This window comes from Ochotona curzoniae, unplaced genomic scaffold, assembly GCF_017591425.1.
Source record: "Ochotona curzoniae isolate NIBS_2020 unplaced genomic scaffold, NIBS_Ocur_1.0 scaffold_3835, whole genome shotgun sequence".
NCBI lineage: Eukaryota > Metazoa > Chordata > Mammalia > Lagomorpha > Ochotonidae > Ochotona > Ochotona curzoniae.
Genome location: NW_024467114.1, coordinates 6,568,022 through 6,588,271, shown reverse-complemented (window position 1 = coordinate 6,588,271; position 20,250 = coordinate 6,568,022). Strand labels below are relative to the sequence as shown.

Genomic DNA, 20,250 nt, shown 5'->3' with positions numbered 1-20,250 from the left:
GAGGCATGTGTTCTCAGATTCCAGAGACCCTGGAGACCAGCACCCAGGTGAGGCTAACGGGGCTTGCGCTGAGGGCTCTCCCCTTGCTTTGAAGAAGGCCTCCTTCATCCTACATCCTTACACAGCCAGGTGTTTATGTGTTCTTTGTCTGATTGGCTCACTCACTTCCTCTTCTTACAATCACAAGTCCCATCATAGACACCCTTTCTCATGACCCGCCAAAGGCCGTGTCTCCATATTACATCATATACCGGGTTAGGGCTTCCACACATAATAGGAAACAGTGGGACACAGTCCATAAGAGGCATGGATGCGAGAATCCCTGTGACATGATAGTGCTTCAGCACAAACTATTCAACAGGTATCTGGGCTCCACTCATCACTGCACAGGAAACATGAATCCATCGCAGGACCTGACCACTGCGTCAAATGGAAAGCTCACCCTGGGTTTTCACAACACTGGAAAAAGCCTTGACTAAGTTCCTAAGTTAGCACTGCAGAAGGGTCTACCTGCCCCAACAGCTTCCCATAGATAACCCTCACAGCTGCCAAGGTAAAATCCATCAGAAAAAACTCTGCACTTACTTTCAGCCACGTTGTGTATTCCCTAGGTGTAAGTACCAGCAGGACACCTGGAGTTTGGAGAGGAATTTTTTGTGGGAAGACGGGATTTTCTGTGCTGACCTACAGTTTTCACTCTCCAGTCCAGTGAACACTTGGTATGTCCTGTGCATGGCCTACAAGATTTTTTAAATCGGCACATACACGCCAGGTACTTTAAAATCATTAAGCACCAGGGCTCTTCCACTGCTTTATCGGTTGATTTCTTCCAGCAAGTTCTGCAAAAACACTGGTTTCTCCCTTCCAGTTCTTACAGCAGAGGCCAAAAGAAATCAGTGCCAGTCTTCCCTCCCTCTCTGCACTCAGTATGTTGGCTCACTGTTCTCTCTGCCACTATCAACATGAGTATTTTTCATCATTTGGCAATGAAAGTATTTTTGCCCTTTTCCCAGAAATGCTGCTTCAGGATTGATGTCCAAACTGAAAGTTACTTCTTCCTCCTTGTGTAGCCCCCAAGTCTTTACAAGTGACATCAATAATCGCCCTCTGCCCACAACACTCACTAACCCACTTCTGGCAATGGGAAATGTAGCTTCATGCAGTTCTTTAAAATACATGTGTGCTAATGTGAATTTTACAAATATGTTTCTTTCACCTGAAAGAAAAAAAAATTGGTGTAGGTTGTCTAATAATTTCATACCTAGTGACATAAGCTACATTTCTAGATGCATCCTCAACAATAATACATTGCTTGTGAAATTAGTAATTTCTTGCTTTTTATGTAATATATATTGTAACAGACTTTGTTTTTAAATAATTAATCCCCACATTGCAATCCCCAGCAACTAATTCTCCCAAATTTCTTCCTGCAGTGGGAGGGCATAATGGTTTACTGTTTCCTCAGGATTCAACTACAATAATAATATGAACTATTGATCTGTTATCTCCTCCATTTGGTTGTAACTGCTGTTTCACAAACACATTAATGGAATCAATATTCTATTTATCAAATAGTCATCTTCAATGCAATTATATGTCAAGCCAATTTTGTCAATGACAACAATTGCTTTTGCAAAGAATTTAGGCCTAACCAGTATTATGTGTGGAATCATGGGCCTCTAATAGTTTCCTGGAACAAAATAACACAGGTAGCAATAAAAACAGATTATAAAACCAGAAAAGAATGTCCTCTTTCACCATTGCTAGTTAATATTGTCCTGGACGTTTTAGGCAAAGACCCCAGGCAAGAAAAACAAATCAAAGGGACACAAACTAAAAAGAGAAGGTAAAATTATCCCTATTTGCAAATGATATGATTCTATACATAGTGGAAACGACAGACTCTGATAGGAGACTATTGGAACTCATGAGAGAGATTATCAAAAGAGTTTAGAACTCATACGAGAGTTACAGAATATAAAATCAATCCTTCACCTGCATGTGCTGGTATCCTAAATGGCCACTGATTCTATTAGCTGTACCACTTCACATCCAGCTCCCTGCTTATGGCCTGGGAAAGTGGCCCAAGTCATTGGGGCCCATGAACCCATTTAGGAGACCCCAAGAAAGCTCCTGGCTCCTGGCTTCATATTGGCTCAGCTACAGTTATTGTGGCCATTTGAACAATGAAGTAGCAGATGGAAGATCTTTCTCTCTGCCTCCCCTTCTCTTTGTAAATCTGCTTTTCCTTACTGATAATTAATAGATACATAAATAGGAAATGAAGGAGTGTTTTCTTACACCATAATCCAAGTAATGAATATAAAAGAGCAGAGATAAAGAATCACCATTTTATAGGCATCCAAGTAATGGTTGATTCAGAAAAGAATTGTCAATGAAGGCTAAATATGGTCACAAAATGTTTAAGGGAAGTAGGTTATTTATACACGTTCAATATATCTTCTCACAAATTACTTAACACAGTGTAGTAAATTTCAAAATAAAAAATAACCCATAGCAGAACTGGGAGACTGGTAAGGTCTTAACCAAATGATCACAATTAGTGTTATCAAGAAGGAGAGCTTTTAGATGTGGGAAGAAAAAACACCTTGCATGATAGTATATCACCAAAAACATACAACCTGAATATAAAGAGAGAAATAGCCAAGATACCCAAATATAAAGACACTTTGCAGACTAACTGTCCAGGGTTCTTCAAATTGTCATGGTAGGAGTGGCACTGTGGCTCTGTGGCTGAAAAGAGCGCTCACAGTGCATCCCACAAGAGCACCGGTTTGAGTCATGGCTGCTATGCTTCTGAACTGCCCCCTGCTCACAGCCTGGGAGGAAAGGCAGCAGATGGCTTCAGGTGCTTGGGCCCCTGCCACCCAAGGAAGAGCCCCAGCAGCAGCTCCTAGCTCCTGGTGTCGGTCCAGTACAGCTTCGGCCTTTGCAGCCATTTCAGGAATGAACTAGCAGATGGAAAACATCTACAGTCATGAAAATAGGAAATACCGAATTATACTTTGCAGATTAAATTCTGTCACTGTGAAGATTGCCTGCTAAGCAAGTTGATCATGCTTGTATTTTTAAGACAATAAAAATTGATGCCTATTAATTTTAAAAAATGTTTTCACATTAAGATTCTTGAATTTTATCACTATAACTTGGTTGTGTAAATGAATATTCTTGTTTTAGGATATACGCACTGAAAACTGGGCAAAGAGATATATTGTATGCATCCTACTTTCAGATAGTTTGCAAAGAAATATCAAAACGTTAAGGAGGATATCAAAGAATGAAAATCAATCATAAAATGAAAGAATTTATGAAAAACTAAATTTAAATGATTTATCTTGGCACAAAAAAACCGCTTGAAGTCCACGCATAAAAGTTCCAGAAACTTTTTAGAGAATCCTCATATGCATAAATTAATTTTTTACTTCCATTTTTCTGCAAATTTTTCTATAGATTTGTTCTCTGGATATTTAAAGCCACAGGGTTGTTCCGATAGCTTTTTGTTACCAGTCCAAAAGAAGCGAGTTGAACGTGTTTGAAATCCCTTCAGATACTGATTGATATTGATTGAGATAGTAGATGATAAAGCAAACATGGAAAAATGTTTAAAATTGATGAATACTGATACAAGGGATATTTGAGTTCTTGGAATTTTATGTGAGATTTATCTAATTTAAAACTGCATGCATATATATATATATATATATGTAAATGTATGTTTATATGAACGTATATGAGAATCCAATCCCAAAGTAACTTAATTAGAACCCAAGAATTTCTCATTTAATTGGTTGAAGTAAAGCTTGGATTTGGGATTTTTTTTAAAGCTTTGCAGGTTACTCAAACCTACAGGAAGACTGGATAACCAAGCAATTATTGGACCTCCTTTAACCTGTAAAATAATTCCATAATAGGCTACATTCAGTTTAAACCCTGAACACCCCCCTAATTTTTCAAAACAGGTCAAATTTAATCATACTCAAAATAAATAAGTACATCCATTGACATGCGATTAATAGGCATACATCAGAAATATCAGGCAAATGTCCAGGGATGTATGACCCCTCGCCCCATGACAGCCTGGCACCTGTGGGTCATGGCACAGGAACTGAGGGCTCAGGCCACCTGCTCTGTGTGGATTAGACAGCCTTCCCTGGGAGAAGAAAACCACCTTTGCTTGCTGCTGTGTGAGTGACAGACCTCTTCTTTCTAAGCGTGACAGTTAATCCTGAAACAACCAGGTGCAGACAACCCAGTGAGTAATGAACTTGAGCAGGCCAGGAGAGGACCACACGATTTACATTCATTAAAACTAATTAAAACCACAGGCAGGAACTAAACACCAGTGACTCCTGTAATCAACAATTATTGGACTGCACCACAAACTATGTCTAACAGCTCTTTCAAAAACTTTCCTCTTTACACAGTTAACTCTCTCTACACCATAGCCTTGACCAGAAGTTAATGCTGGATTTTCTATCCTATCAGGGAGAGTACTGTATTATTTCTTGATATTTCTCACCAATGTAAAAAGCAACAGTCGAAGCAGAAATTTATGGCTTTCCATCATGCACTGGGTGTGACTTGTCCTCCCCGAACCTTCACTCTTTGAACAAACATTTGTTGGCTACCTGCCTGCTGGGAAGCACACTACAGCTCCAATGTATTTGTGAACTGAGAATATCTGCCAGGTACATAGAAGAAACATTCAACGTCCAAATTGAAGTTAGCTGCCAGAATCACAAGGTCTACTTTCCATCCAGTGCTTCTAAGAAAAGCTGTGGTTTAATCTCTCACCCACCCTCACAATCAATCCCCAAGTTCTGTGAATAGATTAAAACTAATGGAACCTCCAACTCCAAGGTCTTCAATGAACAGCACAGCATTTATAAAAATCAAATGGTGCATCCTAGCAAAAAATTGAGTAGCACTATGGATCAATTTTTAATTCAGCATTCCGTGATTATGTTCCATGTCATTTAAAGAGATACCCAGAAGATGGTTTAGGTAGGAAGTGGCAGATCTCAAAACAGATAAAGTAAGAAAGTGAAGCATGCTCAAGTTCCTGTAGAGTATCAAAAGTGGTGAACAGTGCCCAATGTGATATTCTAGCAGCTAAATCCTCACCTTGCACCTGCCAGGATCCCATTAAAAAGATGGTTTATTTCCTGGCTATTCCACTTCCCATGCAGCTCCATGCCTGTGACCTGGGAAAGCAGTAGAGGACAACCCAAGGCCTTGGGACCCTACACCTGAGTAGGAGACCTAGAAGAAGCTTCTGGCTTCAGATCAGCTCAGTGCTGGCCATTGTGGTCACTTGGGTAGTGAACCAGTGGGCAGAAGATTTTTCTATTTCTCCTCTCTTACTCTATCTTTCCAATATAAATAAACAAATCTTTTTTAAAAAGTGGTGTACAAGCTGTGTTGTAATTTGCTGCACCTTGGACTCACAGCGTGAACACGTCTGCTCCCTAACTCTTAACTGGGACTACCCTTCATTCTTTATGGGCCTGGGAGACAGCCTCCTTTTTTAGGCTTACCGCAGTGGAGCAAATAACCCTTCAGCAAGCGTCGCTCGGTGTTTGATTTGTCTTGTAGAAGTTTATGTCACCCACATGGATAACTGCTTTAGGACTTGCATCCCTGCCCCCACCCCAACCCAGCAGACTGCTAAATGCAATGCAGGGCTCAATCAATGTCTGCTGCATCTGAACCATACTGAAGAGAAAACTGGAAAACTGTCGTTCTAACTACTGAGGGAACGATTTTTCAGGTTGCTGAACAGATAGTGTTAGAGAAGAAATTTGTACAAATCGTCTGCCCCCCATCACCAGCTTTGGCCAGAAAAAAAAAGTTGTGGGCCTGGCGCAGAAGCCTAGTGGCTAAATCCCCACCTTGTATGTTCTGGAATCCCATAAGGGTGCAGGTTCTAATTCCAGCGGCCCCACTTCCCATCCAGCTCCCTGCTTGTGGCCTGGGAAAGCAGCCGAGGACGGCCCAAAGCCTTGGGATCCTGCCTTGAGACCCAGAAGAAGCTCCTGGCTCCTGGCTTTGGATCATCTCAGCTCTGGCCCTTGTGGCCACTTGGGGAGTGAATCAGCGAACAGAAGATCTTCCTCTCTGTCTCTCCTCCTCTCTGTATATCTGCCTTTCTAATAAAATAAAATAAACTTTTTTAAAAGAACGTTGTAACCAACATCCTCGCTGTTCAATCCAACCAGCAAAACATGCAGCCTCCACACCACTCCAGGGCTGCTGGAGACTTGCTGAGGTGTTAGACAAGCTCCTTTTCACAATGAGATGTAACAGCTAAAAATGATCATCACTCCGTGTTCTGAGGTTAGACGCAACATTTAATAACACGTATATTAACAAGTTGCATCTTTCCTGCTTTAGGCTGCAGAGTCGAATAAGGAAGCAGTTTCATGGGCTCTGGAAATTGCAACCACATACCACTATTAACAACCCTGTGGTTCTGGACTGCTTGCCGGCACATAACTTCCCTTTAATCAACAGCGAGTTTCCTGCCAGTCCCACAAAACTGACCATCAGGGAAACAACCATAAAGTGTCTGTCTACGTCAGAGCAGCCCACCAGGAAGCTCTCCTTTGCTCTTCGGTTCACGTTTTTAAGCCTGCATGAGTCCTGCTCGCTCGCTCTGTGATGGTAGCCGCTATCACTTTAAAGGTGAAGCTAACAGGTCAAATCCCACTTATGTGAATGTTCTTTACCTCTTGTAAAAACGATTACACATAACCATTCATCTTTATTATTATTGTCATCTTATTACTCAAGGCCATCCTCAACCTGCACTACTGGAAGCCAACAGTTCCACAGGAAAACATTTCCACGTATTTTTCTAAGGACTATTCTTTCAGCACCAGGTAAGGCTATTGTAGCCACCTAAGAAACCAAAACCCAGTTTCTACAGTTACCTGGTTACAATATTAATACTTAGAAATACATGACTATAATTAGGAGACCCTCAGAAATCTAGTGTCCTTCAATGAAGATACTTCAGTTACGCATAAATTTGCTTAAACGGATAAGAATTTAGTACAAAGCTGAACTTATTTTTCAGTTTAATTGTTTTAATCATAAAGGACATCAGGAGTGTATTCAAAAAATAGCTCCAATGCCAATATTTCAGACAGCATAAAACATTACAGGAAGAATCCAGATTTTATCAGTTTCTTGCTAAACCATGTATATGACAAGTAAGAATTCATTACTGCATCACAACTAGAGCCAACATTGAATTTCTTACTTCTGTTCAATTATTTTAATTATCTAAATTGATTCGCATTCTTTTTTTCCATCCATTCTACTTTTTCAAATCAATATCAGATCATGGTGAAAGAAAGGCCCAGAGGGAATGAGAGACTGGAATTTATATTCTCCAAGTACATTTTTGTGCTCTTCCAATTACTTTGACTTCATCTAGCAATTCAGACCACACAACAAAATTGAGTAATAAGAGAACTGTATTTAATCCAAATAATTCCTGTACATATTTTCACTTCAAGTGTGAAATTAGAAAATGACCATTGCAGAATTTATTTTAATTAAAATTTGCTGGAAGAAGAAGGAAGAATTAACTAGGAATGCAAGTGATTTTAACTGGGAGTCTCTGTCAATTGGTCAGAATTTGCACTCAGGGAAAGTGTTCCTCTCCCAGAGGAGCCCTTTAACTTCTTATATGCTAGAAATATTTGGCTGGACGGTATTTAATCCAGCACAATAACAGTAATTACAGACAACTCCAAATGTTCACAACACTGGAAAAGGCAGTACCACCATCACTCTCACCTGACATGTTGAGGAAAGTAATGTATTTAGTTATGGCTAACTAAGTTGTGAGGGAACTGGGATTCAGTGTCAGGACATTTAACTCCAGGACACCTGCTCTTGGCCCTCTCAGCCCTTGCAAATCTCACAGCTTCTCAGATCCAACCCCTCGCATGACTGCCAAGGCCGTGGAAGGTCAGAGGGTGCAGTCAGTACATATAGCCAGAAGGTATAACATTCTTTAGAAAAAGTGGCCATCATGTATTTCATTTGGTGGTGATATTGCTCACATTAGCTGAAATGAACCAAGAAGAATAACTAATTCTTTTATTTGTGTCCTATTTGACTCTAAATCTTGTTGGCTGAGTATTTCTGAAATGCAGCATGTGTAGTTTTATAGTTTGTGACAAAGGAATATTTCTAGGAAGTATTTTATGCCCCCTGTGATTTATTGATCCAGTTCTGTATGTGGGCAACACATCCACCATTCTTGGGGAGGCAGGGAAAATCCAAGCTCTCTACTTGTTCCCAAACAGAAAAGATCTTCACTTGTGCGACAGAGACTGGAAGAAAGGAGAGGATTTGCAGAGGTTCAGGGCAAAGATGAGGAGCAAGTGACAGACTCACGCAGACTGAGGTTTCACCTGCCAAGACGACGTGAGCCATCTGAAAAAGTGCAGTTGGACAGAAAAACTAAACGGACGTGGCGCTCCTAAAGTTATACCAAGCATTTAATTCACCCTCCACTGCAATCGACTGCATCCCTCTGAACAGACAGCAGGGGAGACGGTATTTTTAAAACAGGAAAGAAATCGTCAGATCATTTCTTGACTTCAGCACAGCTGCTTGTTGCAAATTAACCAAACGTTTCCTATGTGAACAAATTATCAAAGCTTTAAATACAATTATGGTGCATTTTAAAATTTCAGTTCTAATTATATTTCCTTTTGACAAGAAGCTGCTATCAAAATAAAAAAAAATTTTTTTTGCTGCCAACTCAGAACAGAAAGTGGAAAGGTGGTTTTTTTTGAAGGAGCTTACATGAAGAGAGCTAAACTTCATGTAACCTCCTTTCCCAGCCTTACAAAGGGAAAGCTTAAAAATAGACTCACAAACACGAATGTTAAACTTCTTTCAAGCCCACTCATTGATTTGTAATTTCATGTTCTTTTGGACAATGGCACACATACACTGCAGCCTGCCTTTCCCCCCACGGGTTTGTTCTCTGGATATTTAAAGCCACAGGGTTGTGCCGATAGCTTTTTGTTACTATCCAAAACAAGCGAGTTGAACCTTAGGCCTCTTTTTCCCCAGGAGGAAGCAGTGCAATGCCTTCTGCTGGCCCTTAAGACCCGAGCTTGCAACAACCTGTCTTCCCAGGGGTTCCTAACTGTTCGCTGCCTTCTGAGGTCACCAGCCCTTCCACAGCCCTCCCCCAAGCTTCTGTTGTAATACAGAGATGCTTCTCCGTGCATTTTGTCCCTTTATACCCAGAAATTGCTTCCTCCAGAATCTCTCTGACTGACCTGCTAAATCCCTCCCACAGGGTTCAAGGAGGGGTTCAAGGCACAAGCCCAGCACCTCTTAGCTCCCTCCTGTGCCCATCTTTCTTCCCCCCTGAGAGGAAAGAGAGGTCCATAAATTGCAAATGTGCGATGAACAAACCAAGGAGTTCGTGTGCCACGGGGACTATGCTGGCCCAGATCTTTCCCTCAGTACTCAGGGAAATCTTAAATTTAATTCACCAAGAAGTGAGCAGTGACTGTTAAGAATGATCTGTAGCTTCTGAGGGAGGGTTTGCTTGGAAGCGGGGAGAAGCAAAGTCCACAAGGATAGAGAGACAGAGAAAGCAGGTAAAAAGAAATTGCAGACTCAGTGTCTATGCCCAGAAAATTTGGTATCTGCAGGGTGTGTTTATACACATTAAACTTCCTGAAGGCCAGAAGAAACCCACGTGCTGGCTGCTTAAGGCAGATGTGGACACTTTAATAAGTCTTGCCAGACCATGAGATGTTCCAGGGTTTAGTGTATTCCCTGCTAAACTTGGGAGCAACTGAGACTGGCACTGGGAATAGAGGAGGCATGCATGCATTTCAGTTCTAGAAACTGCCACCTTTCGCAGACAGGTGACCAACTGGCTATCACAGCAATAATTTAAAAGTGACACAGGGTTCCTTGCTTGAAACATTGCCATTCCTACTGGAGCATGTACATGAAAATGCTTTTTCTGCATAGGAGCTAAGAATGAAATATCTTGATAGCTAAAATAATATGGAAAATTTGCATCAGACTTTGCCTTCCTGGATTGATCTTAGTCATCTTGTAAATGACTATATGTCTAGATATCACTGTATTTTCTCTCTTTCCATAACTAATATTGTTTCCACGTCAACAAAGAAGTATAGATTTCTATTTTATGGAACTAGTAGCCTACTGGTTGGATCTCTCCTATTCTGACAAGCCTTATACTTTAAAAGACAATGCCAAAGTTTAAATTGCACTCTTGCTTTCTTCTCTCCCAGTGTTTGCATATAATTTGTATTCATAACAAACTACAAGGAAGTTCTATTATTCATTTTTTAAAGTCTAACAGAGAAGAACCTTGCTTAAACATATTCATATTCATTCCTCTATGCAAAACACAGCCCTAAAAATCTCCTTGATTTATTACATTATTTTATTATGTTCTATGAGTTGGTTCTTTATCCAACAGTTAAATGACTAGGCCAGATCATTTCTCTCGTGCATTACCAGCTAGAAAAAAAAAACAACAATCTGTCATTGATGGGAATCGTGAATATTGGGTATGCCAAGAAAATTATAGTGGTTTATTGACTATGTTTTCATACTACTTTCTGCATTCTGGCAACTTCAGTATACATCTGGATAAACACAACTAACTTCTTTGTCTTATCCATTGCACCCCAGTAAAAAAAATAAAAAGGTGATGACAAGGCCAAGTACATCAACCATTTAATCTAGAAGAATTCAGTAAGGCAGGCTCTCAAGACCAGCAAGGGGGAAGAACCAGGCATTCAGTGGACATCCCTAAAGAAGCTAAAGATTAACAGCATCATTGTACCAATCAAAACCAACATGCACTATCTTCTCTAATCCAAACCTAAGTATGTGTTAAATACCAACTACAGGGCCTGACCCAGATATCCTGCTTAAACAATCTCCTCTTTGCCCTCTAAGTCTTCTTGGGCGCTGATACTCCATGCCCAACCAAACCTAGGACCCATCCTGCTCATCCCCACCAAGTACTGGCCTCGGGATATTTCTCAAACTGTTCCATGAATTTCAGTCTTATGCTCTCCAATTTGACTGTCTCGGGCAAAGGGAAATGATCACATTTTTTTTTATGTTCCTTGCAGAATCTGGGCAGAACAGTCAACAGCCAATAAATGCTTCTACCATAATGAATGAGTAAACAGAACAAAAGAGCCTGTTCTGACACACTCATTCTGACACACCAGTATTCTAGCAACACGAACGGAAAATGTCACTTCTACTCATGCCAACTGCATTGATGATGCTCTAAAATACGTTTTGATTTGTGTTTTGTTCTCTCGATCTGAGTGACAGACACAGGTTTTTCTTCATTTCATCACCATGCTTTATTGCTCCCCATTGTCTTGTATGCTTAACAGGTTGCCTATGGAAGAAACGTGCACCAAGTGAATGAGTGTTGGGTTCAATAATGATCAGAGATCCAAGAACCTCACACAGTTCATCCTAAGCTCTTCTTCCTTAGGCCGGTATCCATTTCAGCACTCTTACAGTCAACTAGGGCACAAGCATGTGTGTGCACCTTGAAGACAGAAAGAACAGGTGAGAAAAGCACAGATGGCAAAGAGAGGAGCTCTTGAGGACAAAGATGTCACCTGCTCAGATTGCCTATTCCCAAAGAGGGAACGAGGAGGGCTTTTAATGCTGCAGTAAAGATCTCCAATAAAAGCCTCCCATCCATGTCTGGGTCCTGGGTTTAAATTCCAACCCGCTTTTGTCACAAAGGTCCTGCTAACACATACCCCGGGAAACAGCAATGGCAGTTAAATATATGAATTCCCAGCACCCATGTGGGAGACCTGGAGTTCCAAGCTCTTGGCTTCGACTTGTCCCAATAGCAACTGTTGTAGATATTAGGGACACATGACCTGTCTCTGTCTCTCTATTCCTCTGCCATTCAAATAACTTTTAAAATCAAAGTTTTTAAATAAAATAAAATTAGAGGAAACAGAGGAAGTTCTATTATGAATAGAGTTTTCTAACATTTGTTACTTCTGGTTTCTGATTTTTGTGCGACGTTTCATTCTTTCAGTAGATTTCTGTTTAGCCTTTTCCCTTAGTGTCCAAGTCCACACCTACTGAATGCAAGTCTGTGAAGAGGAGGCCTGGGGGCTCAGTACGCTGATGGGGAAGAAGCTTTGGAAAGACCTTTGAGCTCCAAGCAGGAAAGACATTGACCTGGGGTTGGAGTAGATCTGCTTTCCAAGCTGAGCTGGCTCCATTGAGCCAACAACTTAAAATTGCTTTGTGATCACTCAGGGCTGTAGCTGAGACATTATTTTGTCTAGTTTAAAACGTCTCTGTAGGTTCCTGACCAAGTCTATTCAATGATGAGTTGAAAAAGATTATTTTTGCTTTCTGGGATTTTAAGGTTTACAGGTCCCAAAAATTAAGCTCCATGGCCCATTTTGGGGAAAAATGAAACTGACCTTAAACAGTCCTAGAAAGCCTCAGTGTGAACCCTGTGGACAGAATGAGGGGAAGCAGTAGGTACTCCGCTCAGGTTCTCTGCGGATGCATAAAGACGTTCTCTGCTCCAGTGTCAGCCTCAATGGCGGAAGCAATCTCAGAGATTTGTAAACAAAGCTTACAGCAGCCCAACTCAAAGTGAACAGTTTGGCAGCCACAATCCATGATCAGCACCTAATTAAATCTCTTCTAAGACCACTCAGCTTTGCACCTGCATGAAGCACTGGCATAGGCACTATGAGGAAGGCATCCATGGACTCGATGCTGAACGCTGTCAGCACCATGATTAAAAGAGAAGCTAAATTCTCCAGTCAATCTGAGCGTAGAAACCAACACTGGAGGCTGAGGTGAACTGAGTTCATTGCATTACAATTCCTAATAGTTAAATATATTTAGATAGAAATTTCTTCCTATTTTTGGCACTAAAATAATATAAGTGTTTGAGGCTGACAATAATAGGACACTCCACATCATTATGATGTGGAGTCCCTCATGGTTACTCTGTTTTTTAGCTTGGTCTTTCAGACGTTAAAAGGCATAGATTAAAAGTTACGCATGTTAAGGGTAGGAAATAGCATAATGTTGGCCAGGCATTATCTGTTCAAAGTTCCACAATAATATGCTACAATAACTTTTTAAAATTTACTTCAAATGTCCAGATAACAGTTCCTGGATTCATCAAAGCAATTAAAATATCTTACCCCCTTCCTTATTAAGTTAATGTTCATGAAGAATGAAGTTTCCTGTGGCAGGTCTTATGAAATCAGTTTGTCTTTAGCTGTACTGCTGATCCTTCCATCACAAACACAGGAATAATAGGTTTAAGGGAAACAGATGGGGGGAGACAAGGCATTAACAACATTGAGTTCTAAGACCTTCAGTACCTCGGAATTTTGATAGGCTTGCCTCCTCGAGAAGCAGTTTAATTCTATCTGAAGAATATCCAGCAAGAATGGCACCAGAATGGTTTTTGTAAGCTATGATTTCTCCTGCCTCTGACTTTAAGAGCATTTTCTCCATCTTCATAAGTTGTAAAATTTGGCACAACGTTGGAGTGAATAGTTGTTTTTATCAACAAACTAGCAGGCAAATTAGACCACTCCAAGTTACTCATACAATAAATTTAATTCCTAGAAATAATTCAACTAAAATTCAAATTAAATCATATTTCTCCTTTGTCTTTAATACAGGCCCTCCAGTTCATACATACACACCAATATAGTCTCCAGTCCCATAAATTTGCAAAAATGTGGTAAATGTGGGTGTCCATCATCCAGTCTGTTGAGGGTCTTCCTAAACAAGAGGCCTGAATGGGGAATCCACCTTCTCCAGCCCTCAGACACTGGCACTCCTGGGTTTTGGCCTTTGGCATGAACCACATGAGCCTTGTACCATCCGTTGGCATGACTCTCGGGCTTTCTGGTTGACACAGCCAATAGCTTTCCTGGGTTCCCAGCTTGAAGACATCACATGTCTTCACAGCCTTCTCAGTGTCCCACATCTCTCTTTCCCATTGACTCTGCATGTCCTGAGTACATGGATAGACACAAATGGCTTTATCGGTTATTATTAAAATCATAGTGATCATCAAGATCATGGGGAAGATTAGACTCAAAAAGGAGGACAGGATGACTACTAGACCCAGATCGCACAAGGCAGAGCTGGCAAATACAGAGGCCATGATTGCTCAGCTTCCTACGTGGAGGTGGCTCTCCAGCTAGCCTGAAAGTCATCAGGAGTTCTGTCTCATGACGTCCGGTCTCCAGTTGGCCAGTGCCTCTATACATATCAAAACTTCATTTTTATTACCAAATCTTTTTCACTCAGTGTCACTGTATGCATCATCCAATGAAGCTTATTTTTCAAGTACCTTGAGCACTGTCACAAATTAGAAGCTAAGAAAAAAGAAGTCCTCATGCACAGACAAGACTCAGTCACATCACAAATATTTTTCCAGACTCAAAATCATCTAGGTTCATTGTACAGCATTTTTTAAGTTGATAATTAAGGTAAAAAAAATATGGTTTAGCTCCATATACCTGTTACTTTTATTTTTTACCCCATTTATTTACTTGCTGCTTCCTTACGGGTCATAGAGAAGCATGTGTCTCAGTCTACACTAAAAGCAGAAATCAGGGAAACAACTATTTATTACAGCTCCCCAAAATACAAAAACAATGCTCATTATCCCAGTAGTCACATTGGTGGTGTCACTGTGAACATTGAATCACCCAGTCCCAAACCACTGCCACTCAGGCAAACAGAGGACTGGATCCCTGTATGTCTCATGTCACAATATTTGTACCAACTGATCCATATGTAACGGCTTTTGTTGTGCTTCCATTTAAAGCCATCTTTAGGAACAGACGCTGCTGATTTATTAGCATAGAGTTCCTGGCTCACATGCCTGGATGAAGTTGAATACCTGAACTGCTCCTTGAGGCACACTACAGCCTGCTTCAACTTAGAAACATCCAGCAACACTTCTATTCTAGGCTTGGGGGTCTTTCATGATCAGCAACAAAAACATGAAAAGGTAAAAGCCACAGAAACACTAAACAAGTCACGTAAAGGCATGTTTGTGCAGAATCAGAGCTGATTCAAGAAGGTAGAAGATCACCTTACTAGATTAGATCTCAGCAGGAACATACAAATAGCCAATGACTCAAGAACTGATTTGGGGGTTACACTTAGTAGGATAATTAGCAAAAAAAAATAATCCCATATATAGTGAGAGTTGACTATATCTGTCCTAGATAAAAGAGAAACTCAAGCTGTTTTCAGTCACCCCGCCATATCTAACAATATATACCTACTGAATGTTTAAGAATCAATCAATAGCACTTAATGATGTAGCACTGCAGGGACAAAAAGAATGTATACTTACAAGATTAATGAGCAGTCTAACACACAAGAGCAATCATATAGTGGCTGTGCAGCACGGGCGTATCGCTTCTGTTATTTATTCGATACAGCTAATTAGAAGGCTAGCGGACTTGGCACAACATCGCTGGGCTCTAAGTCTGTATCAAAATACAAAAAATACCACCAAATTTCACAGACACTCCACTAGAAAAACAGTTCATTAAATATCTCTAGTTGTTAATGAGTAATCGCCAAAAAGCATTTGGTCAATAAGTGGATGAATTTTCAGAAACATCTCAGATGTTACTGTTGATGTATTTAAAGTGGTTTTCCATTGAATTTTTATTTCACTTGCAAAAAAGAATTGCAAATTTCATTTAGTCCAGTTCCTTTTTCTTTATGAATTTGGGGAAAATAAAACACAATTTTAAGAAATGAGAAAAATTTCTAATTCAAATTCATCGTCCTCTAATTTAGGAAACAAACGCAGTTCCTACGTCATCTCTAAGCCAGGGCTTCCTAAACATTCCTGTGGTTCTTCCACACTGGAGGGGCATGTCGTTTTGACAGTGATAAGGCACAGACACAGTGAGCCCTCATCTTCTGCCAACAGACTGCTTTCCCTGCTCCAACTGCAGTCTGGGACTGAGTTGAAAGGTGTTTTGTCCTACTCTGTATTAATCGGCATTCTCTGAAGAGATACACTGGAAGGAAGGGAAAAACAGAGAAGAGGGAAGAAAGGAAGCAAGGGAGGGAGGGCGTAAAAGGGATCATGGTTGCTAAAAATCCCACAGTACTTTGCAAGTGAGAGAGTCTAAGATGGCAATGGTATGGTTCAGTCCAAGTCCAAAGGACCGAGAACTTGGAGGGTAGGAAAGGGACTAGTAAGCCCTGAAAAGACCAGAGTCTGGAGTTTCTGGTAGCTAAGGGCAGAAGACAAGCGAGATCCAGCTACAGGAGCAACAATTTACCTTCTGCTACTTTGTTCAACTGAACGGTGCTGCCCACATGGAGAATGGAGGCTGCCCTCTGAGCCCACTCAGACTAACAGGCCAACCTCGAAACATCCCCCAGACAAACACAGGCATGATGTTTTCCCAGATATCCTGCCGTTCCTGTCTCCACTCAAGCTGACATCTGAAATTAACCATTACATTCTCCTTGTCTTCCTTCCATTTCTCCTTCTTCTTTCTAAATTTAAGATTAGTTCTAACAGAGCATATCCATCTCTACTCACCTAGACACAGGTCTAGGATAAAAGGAAAAATCTACAAGTCTCAAACTCAGAAAAATTCATGGCCCATGAAATTCATTCATATTAACAAAAATCACAGTCCTTTATGGGCACACAATGCCATCCTTTATGGGCACACATGCCATCCTGACAATCCAAAAGCAGAGGTGGGATTTTATCCCTCTGGTCTAGGAAAGAAAAATTAGATCAACTTACAAATACTAGAAACTTGGCTCTAGGCCTCCATACCAGGAGGTAGAAGAACAGCCATAGGTTACCCTTGTCCTTCATTCCAACATTATGCTGCCTGCCCCTCATTAGAGGCAGGACATGGGCATTAAACGGAAGCGCGATCCCAGTGCTTCATTAACATTCCTGCCACTAAAGGGGTCATCATGATTTTATCTCCTCTTAACATATTACTTACAAGGTTGTCTAAGTCCTTTAAATATTAATATTTAATTAGTCCTACCGCAGCATCTCCCTGAGGCAAGAGTTAGCCTGCATAATTGCTATGTGGGTTAAAAAGAAGAGCAAAGGGAAGTTTGAGCATAAATTAACGATAATAAAACAGATCATTACGCTTCATGCCTAGAGACCAACATGGATTACTCCCTTTAGGTAAAATTGCAAAGTGCTTGCTAAAATCAGTCTTCACAGAGACCTTCGTCATTGCACTTTTACTGATCTCCATGCAGCCCCAATGGCCAGCCAATCCACTAGTAGAAGATGACAGTTCATATCTACTAATTTGCAAAGTGTCCACCAAAGATACTTGCACCTGAATTATATGGGAGTTGAATTTTAAATGGAGATTTCCATATTCACGAGAATTAATTTCTGCACTTTCATCAAACACTTTCAAGTGATTCTGCAGTACAATGTTCAAATTCTTGGAGGTGTTAGTAAATATGCAGAGAATATTATTTCTACTAAACAGGAGTTGAATGTTCTACCTTCTTGTCAGTCTGACAACTGATTGTTGAGATCATGCTTTATTCAGAAATTATTCTGTTTAGTAAAGAAAATGGAACAAGCCCACGCCTTGAAATGGTACAATATTGAATGACCATAAACACTGTTGGCTGGGCCTTGTGGTGCCGTGAGTGAAGCTGCTGCTCAGGATGGCTGTGTCACACTGAGGCGCCTGGGCTGGAGCCGCACCTTTGCTCCCTGCTGCACCTGGAAGGAGGATGGTGATGGTTCAGGGGTGTGGGTATCTTCCCTCCATACAGGAAACACAGGCTGAGTTCCTGGCCCATGGTTTCAGTCCAATCCAGCCCTGGCTGTTCTAGATACCTGGGAGTAATCCAGCAAATGGAAGTTCTCTCTCTCTCTCTCTTTTTCTCTTGCTCTCTTCCTTCCTCCCCCTCTCCCTCTCGCTTTCTACCACACTATCTCTGCCTTCCTCCCTTCCTCTTCCTGTGTCCTTTCAAATAAATATTGAAATAAACATAGTCCCTTGTATTTTTCATTTTAAAAGCTTGTTTTTAGCTGAAATGTTTGCAAGCATGTGCATGTGTGTGTGTGTGTGTATTTGTAGCCACAATCTCAAGTAATCATCCTCAACAACTCTAGGAAAGCTGCTTGAGACTTGCTTCCTGTTTCCTAAGGTCGATCAAAGTATGTGCTTCCCAAAAAGTGGTCTCTCCCATTATCTAACCAACAGAGGTCTGCAACAGCAAGAGCTCCCTGGAGAAAACCTTTCTCATTCCTACCCACAGCCCCTGTCTTCCCAGCCTCCTAAAACCAACAACAGCTCATTTCCTACCTTACACACATCTCTGAAAATTCTGTCTTCCAGCACCCATCAAGAAGCCCACTGCAACTCGTGGTGAAATGAAGCTCAGTCTAAGGGACACATTCAATGACACACCTCCTCCCGGATGCTCCCATCTCTGTATTCAGCTCTCATCTCCAGGGAATAATGAGCCCCGTAATATTAAAGCCACTCCCCAATCATGTCACAATAGGTAATGAATAAGGGATAACCATTGCATTTATTAACAACAGACACAACACGTATTTTTAAATGATTTTCTTTTTCTTTGCAAAAGTATGACTTTATCTGTATTGTTTAATTACAAGCTTTCAGACAGAAATACCCAATGAATTCCTCACAGTGCAGAGAAGCAGCAAAACACATTTCGCTCCAGATGAACTTGAGTGATTCTGCTCATCCTACTTTAAGAACCTGGAAGCCTCCTACACTTCCCTGTTTGACTTCACTGCACAAAAGATAAAAATCAAATTCAGTTTTCAACAGCATCAACTAATTCATTTCATGTGCATGACATAAGCATTTTTCATCTTTTTAAAAAAATGTTTCTATAATTTTTCTGTTTTAGTTAGATGTTATTCCTGGAACTTGTTTCTAATGTTTTGAAGGTATACAAAAAGAGAATATTTTTAAAGAATTATAATAAGCAAAGATAAGTCTGAAAGAAATCGTGACAAAATTACTTGGCTGCACAGAGATATTGAGCAGTTCCAACAGAATCAACTTTTCTTGTTCTATAACCACAAGGTCATTTTAACTAATGCCACCGAACAGATAAGCAAAGGTCTCAGAAATCACCCCAACTTAGGCCCCTTGTTAGCAAGTTCAAAGTTAGGTATGGAAGTAAAACACACAAAAGATGACAGAATCTAATGTAACTTGCAATCAAGAAAGAATCAAAGACCCAAAAACCAAAAGGCATATCCAATGGAAATTTTTTCATTGCCTTATATTCAATTGCCTGAAACTATTTTTAATAGTCATACTTCTTCCAGTCTTAAACTTTAATGTGTATCCACAGCACTTAGGAATCCACGTTACATGCAGGTTCAGCTCGGATCCTATCGCTGCTTTGTGGCAGCAGTAGGACGGTAGCATGGGAGCCAGCCAAGATGCAACAATTCCCAGCCTTGCCCTCTGAACGTCCAGAATTCTAGTCACCTTACTGTCTGCAATGGAACAGCAGCATTTGCATTGCCCAGTGCTTGAGAGACGTAAAAATGAAAACAGCCGGGTGAGGCAAGGTTCTCAATAAATACTCTTTGTTTTAATACTTTGAATGAACATCACAATAGCATTTGGGATGCAAAACAAAAACCCAGATTCTAGCAAAATATTTCTATACACTCCAGGCAGATGTACATGTAGGTGGAGCAACCCTTACAAAAACGTTAAAGGTTTTGCACTCCTTATAACAATTATTAGAAAACTTGACATATTACCCTAATTTGTATCTAGTAACCCAGCATCTCTATAGGGCAAAATGCTTCAGACAGTTAGTTGAGAATGAGATGGTCTGTATTTGAAAGAAAAGGACAGCAAAGACAAGAAATTAGACAGCATTCTCCAGCCATGCTAACCACACACACAAAATGACAAAACCAAATTTTCATCTTTACATTCTTTTTGTATTTAGTAGTTTTTAATTTTCTTTTAATTTTGTTGAAAAGACAGAAGCAGAGAGAGACCTTCATCTAGTGGTTCACTCCCTAAATAGCAGCGGCAGCCAGGGCGAGACCATGCCAAAGGCAGCTGCTCGGAATTCCATCAGGTCTCCAGTTCTTGACTGGCCTCCCTCCCCTGC

The 20,250-nt window shown here is 40.6% G+C and overlaps 1 long non-coding RNA gene across 2 annotated transcripts in view; it reads right to left on the bottom strand.

The window, feature by feature from the left end:
- Nucleotides 1-17,971, bottom strand: part of LOC121145835 — a 152,103-nt gene extending 134,132 nt beyond the window's left edge. For both annotated transcript variants that reach the window (XR_005882090.1, XR_005882088.1), the window contains exon 1: nt 15,455-17,971. This is a non-coding gene — a long non-coding RNA (uncharacterized LOC121145835). The remainder of the gene's footprint in view (nt 1-15,454) is intronic.
- Between the last annotated feature and the right edge of the window lie 2,279 nt (nt 17,972-20,250).